At 45.1% G+C, this 12,830-nt stretch overlaps 1 protein-coding gene across 1 annotated transcript in view; it reads left to right on the top strand.

Moving 5' to 3' along the window:
- Positions 1-65: 65 nt before the first annotated feature.
- Positions 66-12,830, top strand: part of ZNRF3 (zinc and ring finger 3) — a 191,124-nt gene continuing 178,359 nt past the window's right edge. Inside the window, exon 1 of the mRNA XM_044674136.1 lies at positions 66-242. The gene's annotated coding sequence lies outside the window, so the exon portion shown is untranslated. The remainder of the gene's footprint in view (positions 243-12,830) is intronic.

Raw genomic sequence — 12,830 nt, forward strand, 5'->3', positions numbered from 1 at the left:
CAGGCGGCCTGCCGGGCGGCGGGGCCGGGGCCCGGGGCGCGGTGCGGCCACTGCCGCTGCTACTCGGGCTGCTGCTGGCGGCCTCGGGCCCGGGCGCCGCGCGGGCCAAGGAGACGGCGTTCGTGGAGGTGGTGCTGTTCGAGTCGAGCCCCAGCGGCGACTACACCACGTACACCACGGGCCTCACGGGCCGCTTCTCCCGGGCCGGGGCCACGCTCAGCGCCGAGGGCGAGATCGTGCAGGTACGGATCCGCGGCGTCGCTGCACGTGGGGAGGGCTCGGGGGCCGCGGCGGGGGTCCGTGCTGGCGGCGCACTCCTGGAGCTCCAGCGTCCCCTCCTTCCCCCCAGTCAAGGCGGGACTCTTCCTGGGACCCAGGATGGGACGGGCTCGGGGGTCTGGCCCCGGTGACCCACCGCCTCCAAGGGAGGACAGGAGCCCTTCGTTCCGCGTCTTTGCTGGGACGCAGGTAACCCGGGGCTAGTGGAGAAAGGGGTCCCTTCACTGCACTGGGAAGGCCCCGCCGGGGGGCTCCTTCCGAGTGATGGGAGCCTTCCTGGGGACACCTGAGGGAACCCCTGAATCCGGGTGTCACCCCGGAGTCCAAGTTCCCGCAGACCCGAACTTACTCTCCTCTCGGTGGTTTAGATAATAAGGCAGCCCCCTCTGCAAGGTTGGGGGTGGGGGCTGCTCCCCCGCTCCCCCACCCAACTTCCCAGGTGCAGATTCTAGAGATTCTGCCCAAGCTCCCGGGATCTGTCCCGTGGGGGGGGTCCCCACTTGTGCGGGGTGAGCTGAAGAGACAGCCAGGTCCTGTGTGACCCTGGGACTGGGAACGCTGGAAGAGGCTCCTTCACAGGTCTTAATCACGTTATAATTATGGCCTTTACTTATGGCAGCTTCGTTCGGGGAGCATGCCCTGGTGACTCGACCAGAAGCCCCTCTTCGGAGGAACCCAGGGGCGCTTGGCCCCGGCCTTCTGCACAGAGGAGGAAAGAGGCCCCGGGAAGCCCTGTGGGGCTCCAGCCTCTCTCAAGGGGGACACCATGGCCTTCCTTGGGGTTCCCCTGAGCTTTTTGACTGGGGAGTGGGGCAGCTTGTGAGGTCCGTCTTCTGAATGGTCAGTCCTGCCTGCCTAGGCTTGGAGCTAATCTCTGCTTCTTCACTGAATACCAAATTAGCCATTTCACCCCACCGGTCCCAACTTCTCCTTTTGAGGAGAGATAATGTGCGAATTTGGAATTTGGCAGAAGGAGGCCATTCTTTATTCTCTTTGGAGACTTTTGAAGTGCTTATCTAGCTCCTTTTGTGGGCCATTAGCCTGGCCCAAAAAAGTAAGTCAACAATTGCTAAGTAAAGAGAAAAGGACTTAAATGGTATTTAATAAAGGTTGCAGGGGATGCAGGGACTGAGAGGTGAGCAGAGCTCCCTTAGCCCTGCTAGTGGCTGCAGGGTGGCCAGAAGCCTTGCAGTGGCCCTTGGGCTCTCTTTTTAATGACTTGGCTGGGGGCCCCGCTCACACTGGGCCACGGGCTTCCACTTCAGAGTCGGCCTTGTCCTGTGCTTGTAGAAAGGCTCCCCCCCCCCTTTTGTATTGGCCCCCCCGGCTCACTCTGGGGCCTCGCTTGGCCTTCTAAGAAGGGAGGCTTGAGGAAGCCTTTGGAGCAGAGCGCATCAATCAGCCCTGGGCTTTGGGATAAACATGGCAAGGCTTCGGGCCCAGGTTTCTAAAAAGCCAATTGTCCCTCAGGATGTATCTCCCCACACGGACACTCGAACACATGCCTGCACACAGCCATCCGTGTGTGTAGAACTTGCTTTAAAAGCGAAAACCTAGCAAGAGTAGGGAGATGAGACTCGCTTTATCCTGGAAGCAGAGTTCTGGGAACAGAAACCTGTCCTACAGCCCTGGAGGGGGTGAACCATGGGAGAAAAGAGAAAGGGTCCTTTCTGGAAAGGGACGGGAGGTTTGAAGGCTCCAACTTTGGCGTTCTCTCCCTGGGACAGTCCTGCAGTATGAATGACCTGCGAGCTGTGGATTCTCCTGGCTCCTGCGTGTGTTTGTGCACCAGCACCCTCACCCAGGAGAAGGCTCTGTGCCCTTTGGGGAAGGACTCATTTCTCTGTTTCTTAAGTGGAAATAATCCTAGTAGCCATTAGCCTCTTTCTAGCATCTTGAGGTTTGACAGGTGCTTCTTTCTATCTCATTTTGTCCTCCTGATAGTCCTGGGGAGGTGAGGCTCTCCACCTTACCGATGAGGAAGCCGAGCCCGAGAGATGCTAAATGACCAGGAACCTTGAAGGTAGCTGGGAATTTGGGTTTCCCTTCTTTGGGCTTTCTCAGACTTGAGGAACTTGCATCTCATTTGGCATGAGATGGGGAAGGGAGAGGGCAACTGACCCACATGATGCTTTGGAGTTTTCATTTCTCCTTCTGTAAAACTTTCCCCTAACAGCACCAAAGCTCCCATGCACAGAGACCTTTTGGAATCGTGCTATTTCTGGACCTTGCTTTTGGAGCAGGCTTCCACTGTTTTGGGTTTTAGATGATCCCCCTCCCCCCAATGCTAAACTCATATTGATACATATTTCAGCATTGGACCAATTAGTTACTGTTAATGAGCTCATCATCTGATCCGCTTTCAGACTTGGCATTGCCCATCCCATGGCTAGTGATGTTAAATCAAGACCTGATTAAACACTAGCCAGGGGTATGGGTTTGTTAAACAAACAGAAAAATTTGCATGACCAGAGATGAAAGCCCGTTTTTTAAAGTGGAAGTGCATTTCTCTTGAAAGTCAAATATTTAGAAAGGCTTGAGAGAAATTCGCCTGTAGAAGGAATCCAACAATAAGTTTTTATATAACTTTTAAATGCAGTGTTTGGGTTTTTGTGTTGTGGATTGGTCTTAAAAGTAGAAGAAAGCAGAGGATGTTTAGACAGGAGTTAACTAAGTCAGAGTGATCGACTATCCCTACTAAAGGAACTCTTGCCAATAATTGTAGAAAAAGGACTTCTCTGCCCTGTTGTTGGTGTGTCAGCGGTGTAGACCATGACCAAACACCGTCTTTCATCTCTATTTTAAGTTGGGCTTTGTGGACCTCTAAAAATGGACTTGGGCTCTAATATAACAATTGCATGCTAGCAGCTGAACTGGATTTAGGTTGTACAAGTACAACACTAGATTGGTGAATGTTGGGGAGTTAAAATTAAGCATTCAGATGAGAAACATTTGTAGTTTTCCATGTTTTATGACTGGAGGCTTTGCTAAGTGTTGCTGTCACATGCTCAGCATTGAAGGCATTTTGTTCCTGGATCTTCTAGGTTTCATGTCAGGGAAATACAAGCTTTTGGATGGAAAGGAGGATGGGGAAAACTGGTGTGCGGATCGGCTTTCCTTGCGGAATTTGAGCTATTCCTGTACCTCTTGTTGTTGCCGAGTAACAATGGTTTGTCTGGTTACTCATTGTGCAGAATGATTCCTTGCCAGGTGTGGGTGAGGCACCTCCTTAGTGGTGGTAAGTGCTGGGAGGACCATTTTGAGGCCACTGTGCACAGGCCTCCTGGTAGAATGGAAGCTGCCTGAAGACAGGAACTGTGACGTTGAAAAAAATTGTGTCGTGTCGTCCCCATCCCAACCTCTCAATTCTTGTTGTTTGATTGACTAGATGGAGATGAGGAGGCCTCTATAATCAGTTGACAATTTGCTCAGCTGTCTCCTGGGTGCTTTGGGAAAGACAGAAAGATAACAAATAGTCCCATCATTCCCCATAGCAGCAGTGAGAATAAGAGCCATTGTTGCTCAGGAATATGTTATGGACAAGTGATAGGTTCAGGGGTTGTGTGGAAGGTCCAGAGCCTCTAAAGAGAGCTTGACTTATCTGAACTTGGATTCTGCCAGGGCTTGTGGGTGAATTTATATGCATGGAAAAAACTTGCACATTCATTCATCTCTGAAAGGGAGAAGGACTTTGGCTTTTGGTTTGTAACACCTTCACAAATACTCAGGCTGCAAATAGCTTCCCCAGTTGACCATAGAGTTATTGAGGCCCAGAGCTGTAACGAGACTTGCCTAGGAAGTTAGGAAGTAGCAAAGCCCAGTCTGGGTGTCAGTTTGATGGAGGCCAGATCATAGTCATTTTTCCATGGAAGGGCTACCCTTTTTTTTTTCCCAGAGGTCAGGAGATTATAATAGTTTTGAAGGTCCCCTTTGGCATTTCTGAGATCTCTTTTGCTGTCAGGTGTTCTAAGTGTTAAGAATAGCTTTTATAATGCAGGCAAATTTTTTGAGAGACCTTGAGTTGAATAGTGACTTGTCTCTAGAAGCAGTGACTTTTAGCTGAGCTTAGTTTTCCAGTGTGATCAATAATCAGAGCATAACCTGTCCTCGAACTTGCTTTGTCTGTTTCCCACCGGTAACTCTCATGGCCTTGGAATGTGGGTCTGCAAGTGGCCATAGAAATGGCATTTTGATGAAACTTAGAGTTAAGAGAATATAAGAGACAGAGGTCACCTTCTTTTTCCAGTTGAGAAATTGAAACCGACAGAGGTATAAGTCAGGAGACCTGGAAGTGCCTTGCTGATGTGACCAGCCAAAGAGGGGGTGGAAGAACCCCATCTTGCACAGATCTTAGACCTAGTTAGTGTTCTTTTACCAGTTACCATGCTGAGCTTTACCTAGAGTTGGGGAGGAGCACCTGCTATATGGAGCCTGTTGTTCTAGGTGATGGGGACCTTAACAAGGGATGTTACTGTCCTTTTGCACCAGATGTCCCTTCTCTTTGACTTCTTAAGGAAATGTTCCATTAACCTAAATGTTTGCTGCATTCAAGCATAGAGAGTCTGAGAGCAGCTAGGCGGCTTAAAGTGATGTTGGCCTTGACTGGCTGTTTTTCCTAGTTGGATGAACTTTGGAATACTTGTGCATCTCTGGAACATCAGTGAACCTCAGCGAACACTTTATTCACCATTATTGTAGGGCTTCAAAGGAGATATTTACATGTATGATCAGGGAACTTTATAATCATGTGACCCAGACTTGGTTACCATCAGGCAGAGAGAGAATCAGAACTTGTACTAATAAAAACCCTTTACAAAGTGTTTCTCTTCTCTGAGGGACCTGACTTGTGCCAGGTTTGGGGAGAGGACTCTGGGACTGGGACTATCCCACCGTTGGTCACTGTCAGGCTTCCTCAGTGATTCTGTTGCATTGATCTGGCCTTGGAAGGGATTTCTGATAGGAGACACCTCCTTCCTTAACATTTCTCTCCTGTCCCAGATAGTAAGAAGCCATTTGGGAAACTCTTGGATAGAGAAGTACTGGCCAAGTTAGAAACCTGAGTATTTTCCAAAGGGTTCTTTCTTCTCTCTAACTTCCTTCCAAAGACCTTGTCTCAGTTAACCAGTTGGCACCTCTGTTCTCATAGCTAAAAGAGCCACTTTTCTTTGTGGGGCATTAGGCAGCCCAGTGTAGCCCAGGGACATATACGCCACAGGATAATTCCTAGACCCATAGGCTTTTTTTTCCCACAACTGAGAGCACATTAGCTTTACTGTTTTACCTTCTGGGCTAATGGAGCTTTTTGTAGTTATCATAGTTCCCTCCCGAAGGAGGGAAATACAAATCAGACATTCTTTGTTCTACCAGTAACTTGAATGAAATGTTTAAAGTCTGGCTTTGAGTTGGTATGTTGACTCATGATAGTGAGAAGGGAATTAGGTCAGTTGGTACCATTTTTTTTTTATTTGGTTCAAGGAGAGAAGTTGGTATTTTTATAACTTAAACCGTGGCCTTCTGGTAGATAGGTTTCCCTTCCTCTCTTTTCACCCCATCCCAGCTGACAATATAGCAGATGGTATTTGCTTAGAAACTTGGGGTGTCAAATCAAACAGATTTTGCTACCTTTTGAAAGCTTACTAGTTCTTTGTGGTCTGTGTGTGCTCTGGTAAATTGGGAAAGGTCAGACTAAATGACTGCTATGGGTTTTTTCTAGCTCTGACATCAGATTTTTAGATTTGGAATCAAGGAACCTAGACTCATATCTTGGGGAGATCATTCTTTCTGGGCCTTGAGTTCCTTACTTGTGACATGTCAGGATATTGTACTAGATTGGAGTTATTTAATCTGGGGACCCAGAACTTGTTTATTTAATATTTTGGTAACTACATTTCAGTATGATTTGTTTTCTTGGTAATCTTATTTTTATGTATTTTAATACATTCTCTGAAGAGTCCATACTTTTCATCAGACTGCCAGAGGGGTCCATGACTGACCCTCCAAAAGATGAAGGGCCCTAGATGAGCTCTCAGGTTCTTTTTAAGTCTCTTGTCCTGTGATGGCTCATGATAGAAGCCTCACTTGTCCTGAGGCAGGTGTCTGCTTGTGCTGGAGAGGGAGAGATCTCAAAAAAGTTTTGAGTAGGCCCTTTGGGGGAGGGGGAAGGGGACAAAATGATATGTGTGTCCAAGGAGTTTGGTGACTTTATTTAACTTCTTTTGAAAGGCCTCCCTTCAGATATGTAGTAGAAATGCACATTGGGTCATTTCTGATTCTACCCTTCTCTTGGGATTGGTTTTTTTATAGCCTCCTGAGTTGGTTTTTTTTTTTTTTAAACCCTTACTTTCCATCTTAGGATCAATACTATATATTGGTTCCAAGGCAGGAGAGTGGTAAGGGCTAGGTAATGGGGATTCAGTGACTTGCCCAGGGTCACACAGCTAGGAAGTATCTGAGGCCAGATTAGAACCCAGGACCTTCCGACTCTAGGCCTGACTCTCAATTAACTTAGCCACCCAGCTGCCCCCCCTACTGAGTTTTTTCAGTGTGGGCCAGGCAAAAATCAAATGGAATGGAAGGGATGTGAGTTCACTTGTATGAATTCAAGTCAGAGACTTACTTCTTCTACTTTAGATGTTGACTCTAGAATCAGGCAAGGGGAGGTGGGAGTTGTTTTTTTTAAGAGTCACATCTATCTTTGCATATTTATGATCTAAAGGGGGTTAGTTTTTCTCTCCCATCCATCCCATGTCTTTTGGAGCCATTAGATAGGTCTGCTCTATGGACTTTATTGTCATCTTAGAAACTATTTGAACCCACTGCTCTGGTATGGACAGTGTTTGGAGATGGAGGTGCATTCTCATTGGAAATGGAGCTTTGGTTGTGCCCTCTGCAGAAGGCACAGATGTTTCTGGGCTGAAAGAGAGATTCCTGGTGTGCCTTTGTGTTTTTAAGTATGGGAGAAGAGTACAATCAAATTTGGCCCTAAAATTTTTGGTCAAGCAAGCATTTATTAACAGTGTCCTTGGCCTTAGGAATACAAAGCAGAAACATTTCTTGCCATCCAGGAAGTCATTGTAAAAATGTTGTATGGTTGTTTTATTCTGAATTTTTAAAAAATATCCATATACAGATTAGAATGGAAGAAGCCTATTTATGAAGTCATGGATCATTGTTATTACATGTTAATACATGTAATAAATTTAACATGGCTTTCAAAGCTGTCCTGCTTGTCTGTGTTTTATATTCTGTGCATTTCAAAAATGCTTCAGTGACCCTCTCTGTATTTCCTTTGAAAACACTATTGGCAGCTTTCCATTTTCCCCAACTCCTTCCCCCTTTTTTTTTTTTTTTGTTGTTGTTGTTGTTTTTCTTTTTAAAGAAAAACAAACCCCTCAAAACCAATAAGCATAACCAAGCTGAACAGAACCAAGGGCCATGCTTCCTTTTGGGCCCTGATTGGTTCTGGGGAATCTGCCTTGGTCATTGCATTGATCCAAGTTTTCTGGAGGTTTTCCAAGCTATTTGCCTTTACATTGCTGTTCTCTGTATAAATTGTTCTCCAGCTTCTGCTCTCTTTACTCTGGCATGAAGGAACTTATTCTAATGGTTACCTAGAACCTGAACTGGGTGCTTAAACTATTAGAGAGCTTCCTTAGATCTTTTATATTTTTATCTTTACCTTCTGTCTTAGGAATGAAGTATTAGTTCCAAGGCACAAGAGCAGTGAGAGTTAGGCAGTGGGGGTTAAGTGACTTGCCCAGAATCACACAGCTAGGAAGTGTCTGAGGCCAGATTGGAACTTAGGGCCTGGCTCTAGGCTCTCTGTTCACTGAGCCACCTAGCTGCCCTACTTGCGAGATCTTTTTTTTTTTTTTTTTTTTTTTTTTTTTTTTTTTTTTAAATCAGGTGGGTCATCGTGGCATGAGGGTATGATAGAACCTGAGGCCCAGGCCTTGCTTCTAGGATGGAATTATATTCTATTTACAAGCATTTATTAAGAGCCTACTCCGGGCTAGGAAGACTAAGAAAAGAAACCAGAACCTCTGCCCTTCAGGAGCTCAAGGAGGATGTCCTCAGGCCCAGGGTATTTCTGAGTCAACTTGAGGATTCTGAAGTTTGCTTTTTGGTTGCCCAAGTCTAAATCAGGTCAATGAACATTAAGCCCTATCAGGTGCTAGGCCTCAGGATACAAAGGCAGAAACCAAAAGGTCTTTGGCCTGAAAGTGTGGGGTGTGAGGAACTTTGAGAAGTAGGGTAAATACACAGGCACATTCATTTAATACAAAGTAACCTCAAGATCTGGAGGATAGAACTCACTGGGAATGAAGCTAGGATTGGATGGTCTTCAATGTGAGGAGGTGTTTCATACTTGACTCTTCAAGACCCCTTCTGGGGTTTTCTTGGCAGAGATCCTGGAATATTTGAGATTTCTTTCTCTAGCTCACTTTACAGATGAGGAAACTGAGACCAGCAGGATGAAGTGACTTGCCCAGAGTCACCCAGCTAGGAAGCATTGGAGGCCAGCCTTGAACTTGGGAAGATAAATCTTCCTGACTCCAGACCAGGTGCTCTGTCTACTGGGACAGAAGACAGTCTTGTCCTCCTCATGGCACTTTTTAAGGGCCACCATCCTAGTATTAAGAATTCCAAATATTACAACTCCTAATACTAGGATGGTAGCCCTTAAAAAGTGCCATGAGGAAGACGACATTCCTTTTTTTTCATCAGCACCTAACATATGGCCTTGTGCATAATAGCACGATAATTGTTGATTGAGCTGCAAAAGCTAATATATAGTATTAGATTTAAGTTTTTCTATTTTAAAAGGGTCTGGCCGTATTCTCCATCTCCCTTATTAAGAATATTTCAGTCTCTTTTTGTTCAACTGAAGGTCCAGCATTAAGTATGCCTCTTTAGAGTGTGGATGATTGAAGGCTCTGGTTGTGGTGGTAATTTTTGCATTTCCTGACTCTTGTGTTTAAATTTGCAGTCTCAACATTGCATCACCATAGGTTTTCCCATTTAATGAATATTTATGTTGAGACTAGTGCTATACGAATAGACTGGTTTCTGCCTTGATTATAGCTTGCTGTGTAGCGTGGCCAAGAATGCCCTACAGACAACAAAGTTGGCACATGCTCTTAGCACGCCAAGGACTGGCGGATGTGGTTATAAAACTTGGTGACTGGTACTTTTGTTGTTATGGCAACCTTTTCGGGGGGAGGAAGGGGTTCAAAAATAGCAATGGGATGGGGGGGGTAGTTCAGAAGCAGTTTAAGATTTTCCTAAGGAAAGTGTTCATAGGCCCCATAAGCAATCTTGTAGAAAATAATAGGTTTCATATACCCTTACTGAGATGTGAATTTTATACTTAGATAACACACTTTTTGTAGATGTTTCTTTTTTTATTCTTAATCTTATTTGGGTTCCTAGTTGGGCCCTTTAATATATAGATATCGCTTGAGTTATGTATCCCCATCCTGTATAGGCATCCCCAGTGCATGTTCAGGCAGCCACAGGAACTCTTTATTTCCTTCCCTGCTTGCTGTTGGGAATTTCCTTGTCTACCTCCCTTCTCATCCTTTTATGCTGTCAGTTTACCCCAGACTCCTAACATCCGGAGCTTCTCTCCCTTGTTCTTCCAGATAAGAGTCAAGGATATTGAGTTGGAAGGGACCTTGGAGAGGTCTACAGCAGAGAATTGAGGAGTTTGGGATTGTCCAGCTTCATGTATGTGGTGGAGCCAGAATTTGAATTCAAGTCACCTGACTGCACAGTCCAGGGTGCTCTTTTGATTTGGTCCCATTGGTGGTGTTCTCTTCCCACGCATGCATCAGCAGGCAAGATCATACTTCCTGGAAAGGATATTTCTGGCATATCTTAACTTGGAAATCCAGATCAATTTCCTTAGGAAAATATTTCTATATGTGGTTAGGAACAATCTAGTTCCATTCCTATACAGTAAACTTCAAGTGGAGAGGCAGCATGTGACAGTAGGAAGTAGCCCTGGGTTCAAGTTTTGCTTAACAGCCATTAGCCACGTGACCTCAGGCAATTTTTCTACCTCTCTGTGCTCTGGAGAGTCTTTGGAAAGCCATAAGGCTGTAAACTCTAGAACCGCTGCTGTTTTGCGTTGGTAGATGGAGAACTCCCTGCACCATTGAAATCACAGGGCCTTACCCCAAACATCTCAACTAGCTGGATGACTGAGGGACATCAAGAATCCTTCAGAATAACTGAGTTTTCTGAATCATTGACCAGCCAGTCTAAGCATCAAAACATTGAAAAATGTGGCCAGTCTGAAGGAAAATCTTTCTCAGAGGGCTTCCCTGCTGCCTTCAACAGGATAGTAAACATAATTTTGCTTGATGACTTTGGGTCACCATTACCAAGGCCTGCTGGGATATAGTGGGTCAGTCACATGGTTTGACCCCACATAGGCCAAGTGGCCTGAAATGGCATGTGAAGCCTTCTGAGGTCATCTGCTTTGGATAAGTTTTCTGCTGCCTCTTTTGGTGTTATTTCTTCCTGCTCGTGATATGTCTTCCGGTAGTAGCCCTTTCTTAATTTCCCTGGTCTTCAAGTTCCTTAGTTATGTCTTTAAAAAACATCCATCTTCTTTAAATGGGGGAGGAGTGTAAAGTGCCTGCAGTTGAGTTTTGCTGCTCTTCAGCTATTGAGGATACATAGAAGACTGGGGTTTTGAGCCCCATGGGTGAAGGGTTAGTGTACCTCAGGCCTGGCATCTCAACCACTGTTTATGTTATAGAAACTCAGTTCCTAACACTTCACATTGAAGAGATGAAAAAGCATCTATTAAGGAACCTCACCATTGGGAAATTTCATCTTCCTGCACCATTGGATCAGCCTTGCTACTCAAATCAGTACCCTCTGCCTTTCCTTCTGGACCCCTGAGCTGCAAGGATGGCCCAGGCCAGCCATCTCCAGATTTCCTACTCGGCTGGACTCTTTGTCCTGCTTTGGATTTCTCCGTCATACCTGTGCTGCTGGCCAACTTCTAGTGCTTTTCCTCTATCGATTACTTCCATTTTATCCTGTCTGGAAATTGTATGTTGTCTTTCTCATCAGTTTGTTTGTGCTCTTGCCTTTCTTGCTACTCCCAAAGGCAGAGCACTGTCCCTGGCACAGAGCAGATGTTTCCTAAATGTTTATCAGCTGGCATTTGGGCATACGAGTAGAAAAGTAAGACAGTGGCCGCCCCTGCTCCCAAGGATCTTTGGGGAGCTAACACATTTAGGAAGATTCCCCTGCAGGGCTAAGGGAAAGGCCCAGGTGTCTTGAAGGGTGGGTCTCTTGGATAGGTGGTAATGGCTGGTGAGTTGGAGAGCCTCATGGTAGAACAGATTTGGGTAGTCTTACTTGGAAGCACTGTGGTTGGTGACTACTCATCCAAGCAGTGTGAGTGACCTTCATGTTATGCTGCTGGAAGTAGAGTTCTTCTCCCAACACTAAGAAGTCTTGGAACACAACTCATTTCCAAGCGGTAATGGCCTATATATTTTCTTATGAAAATAACGATTTTGGCATTTAAGCACAAATACGGTTTTAGATATGTGAATAAAGTCTTTAAATTTGTTTCCCAAAGAACAGTGTTCTGCAATACCTCCAAGGTGTTGCCAATTGTCTCAAAACCAAACTACAAAACTAGCCAAAGAGCAAAATTTACTTTTAATTATAAAAAACAGCAAAATCCCATCTATATAAAGCAAGTTAGGACATGAAACAGTAGAGTGGGCTGCCATATGACTGGTGAGGGATAATATCTTAACCTTTATTCTTGCAGCATTGAGAAATCTACCATTTGAGCAGAACTCCAGAGGATTTGGTTTGAAGAGAAGACTTGGGCAGGAGTTTTGCAAATAAAGTAACTAAAGCATGCACCTTTTGAACCAGAGACTGAATTACAGGGCTTATACTGCATCAAGCCATTGATAAGAAAAAGGTTCTTTGTCCTCCAAAACATTTTAACAGCACTTTTTATGATAACTAAGAATTAGAGACAAACTAAGTACCCATCAGCTGGAGGTGTGTGGTACATCAGTGTAAAATGGCTTTGCTATAAGGAATGATTGTGTAATGGGGATACAAAGAAGTCAAGGAAGAGCTATCTGAACTAAAGTGGAACTAAGGAGATAAGACATACAGTATCCACAGCAATAGAGATGGAAAGAACAATAAGCCGAGGAATCCAAAGTGAACCTGACAAAGTTACAAAGGTCAAAGGGGAATCTGGTGAGGAGAGATGAGAAGACACTCCTATGTGAGAGGCAGGAGGACCACAGCTCTTTCATGTTGTTCATAGTTTTAGACTTTTTCAGTGTATGGATCAGTTTCCTTCTCCAAAAATTAGTATTTGCCATACAGTATAAGAGGGAGAAGGATAATTGACATTATAATGTGATCTTAGAAACAGAAGACATCAATAAAAACTTTGAGAACATTTTTTGGGCAGATTGTGATTGGTAGAATTGAAAGGAGAATTGACTAATTGATACTTATTAAGCTCCTGCTTTGTACTAGGCACTATATAA

This window comes from Gracilinanus agilis, chromosome 1 (assembly GCF_016433145.1).
Source record: "Gracilinanus agilis isolate LMUSP501 chromosome 1, AgileGrace, whole genome shotgun sequence".
In the NCBI taxonomy this organism is placed as follows: domain Eukaryota; kingdom Metazoa; phylum Chordata; class Mammalia; order Didelphimorphia; family Didelphidae; genus Gracilinanus; species Gracilinanus agilis.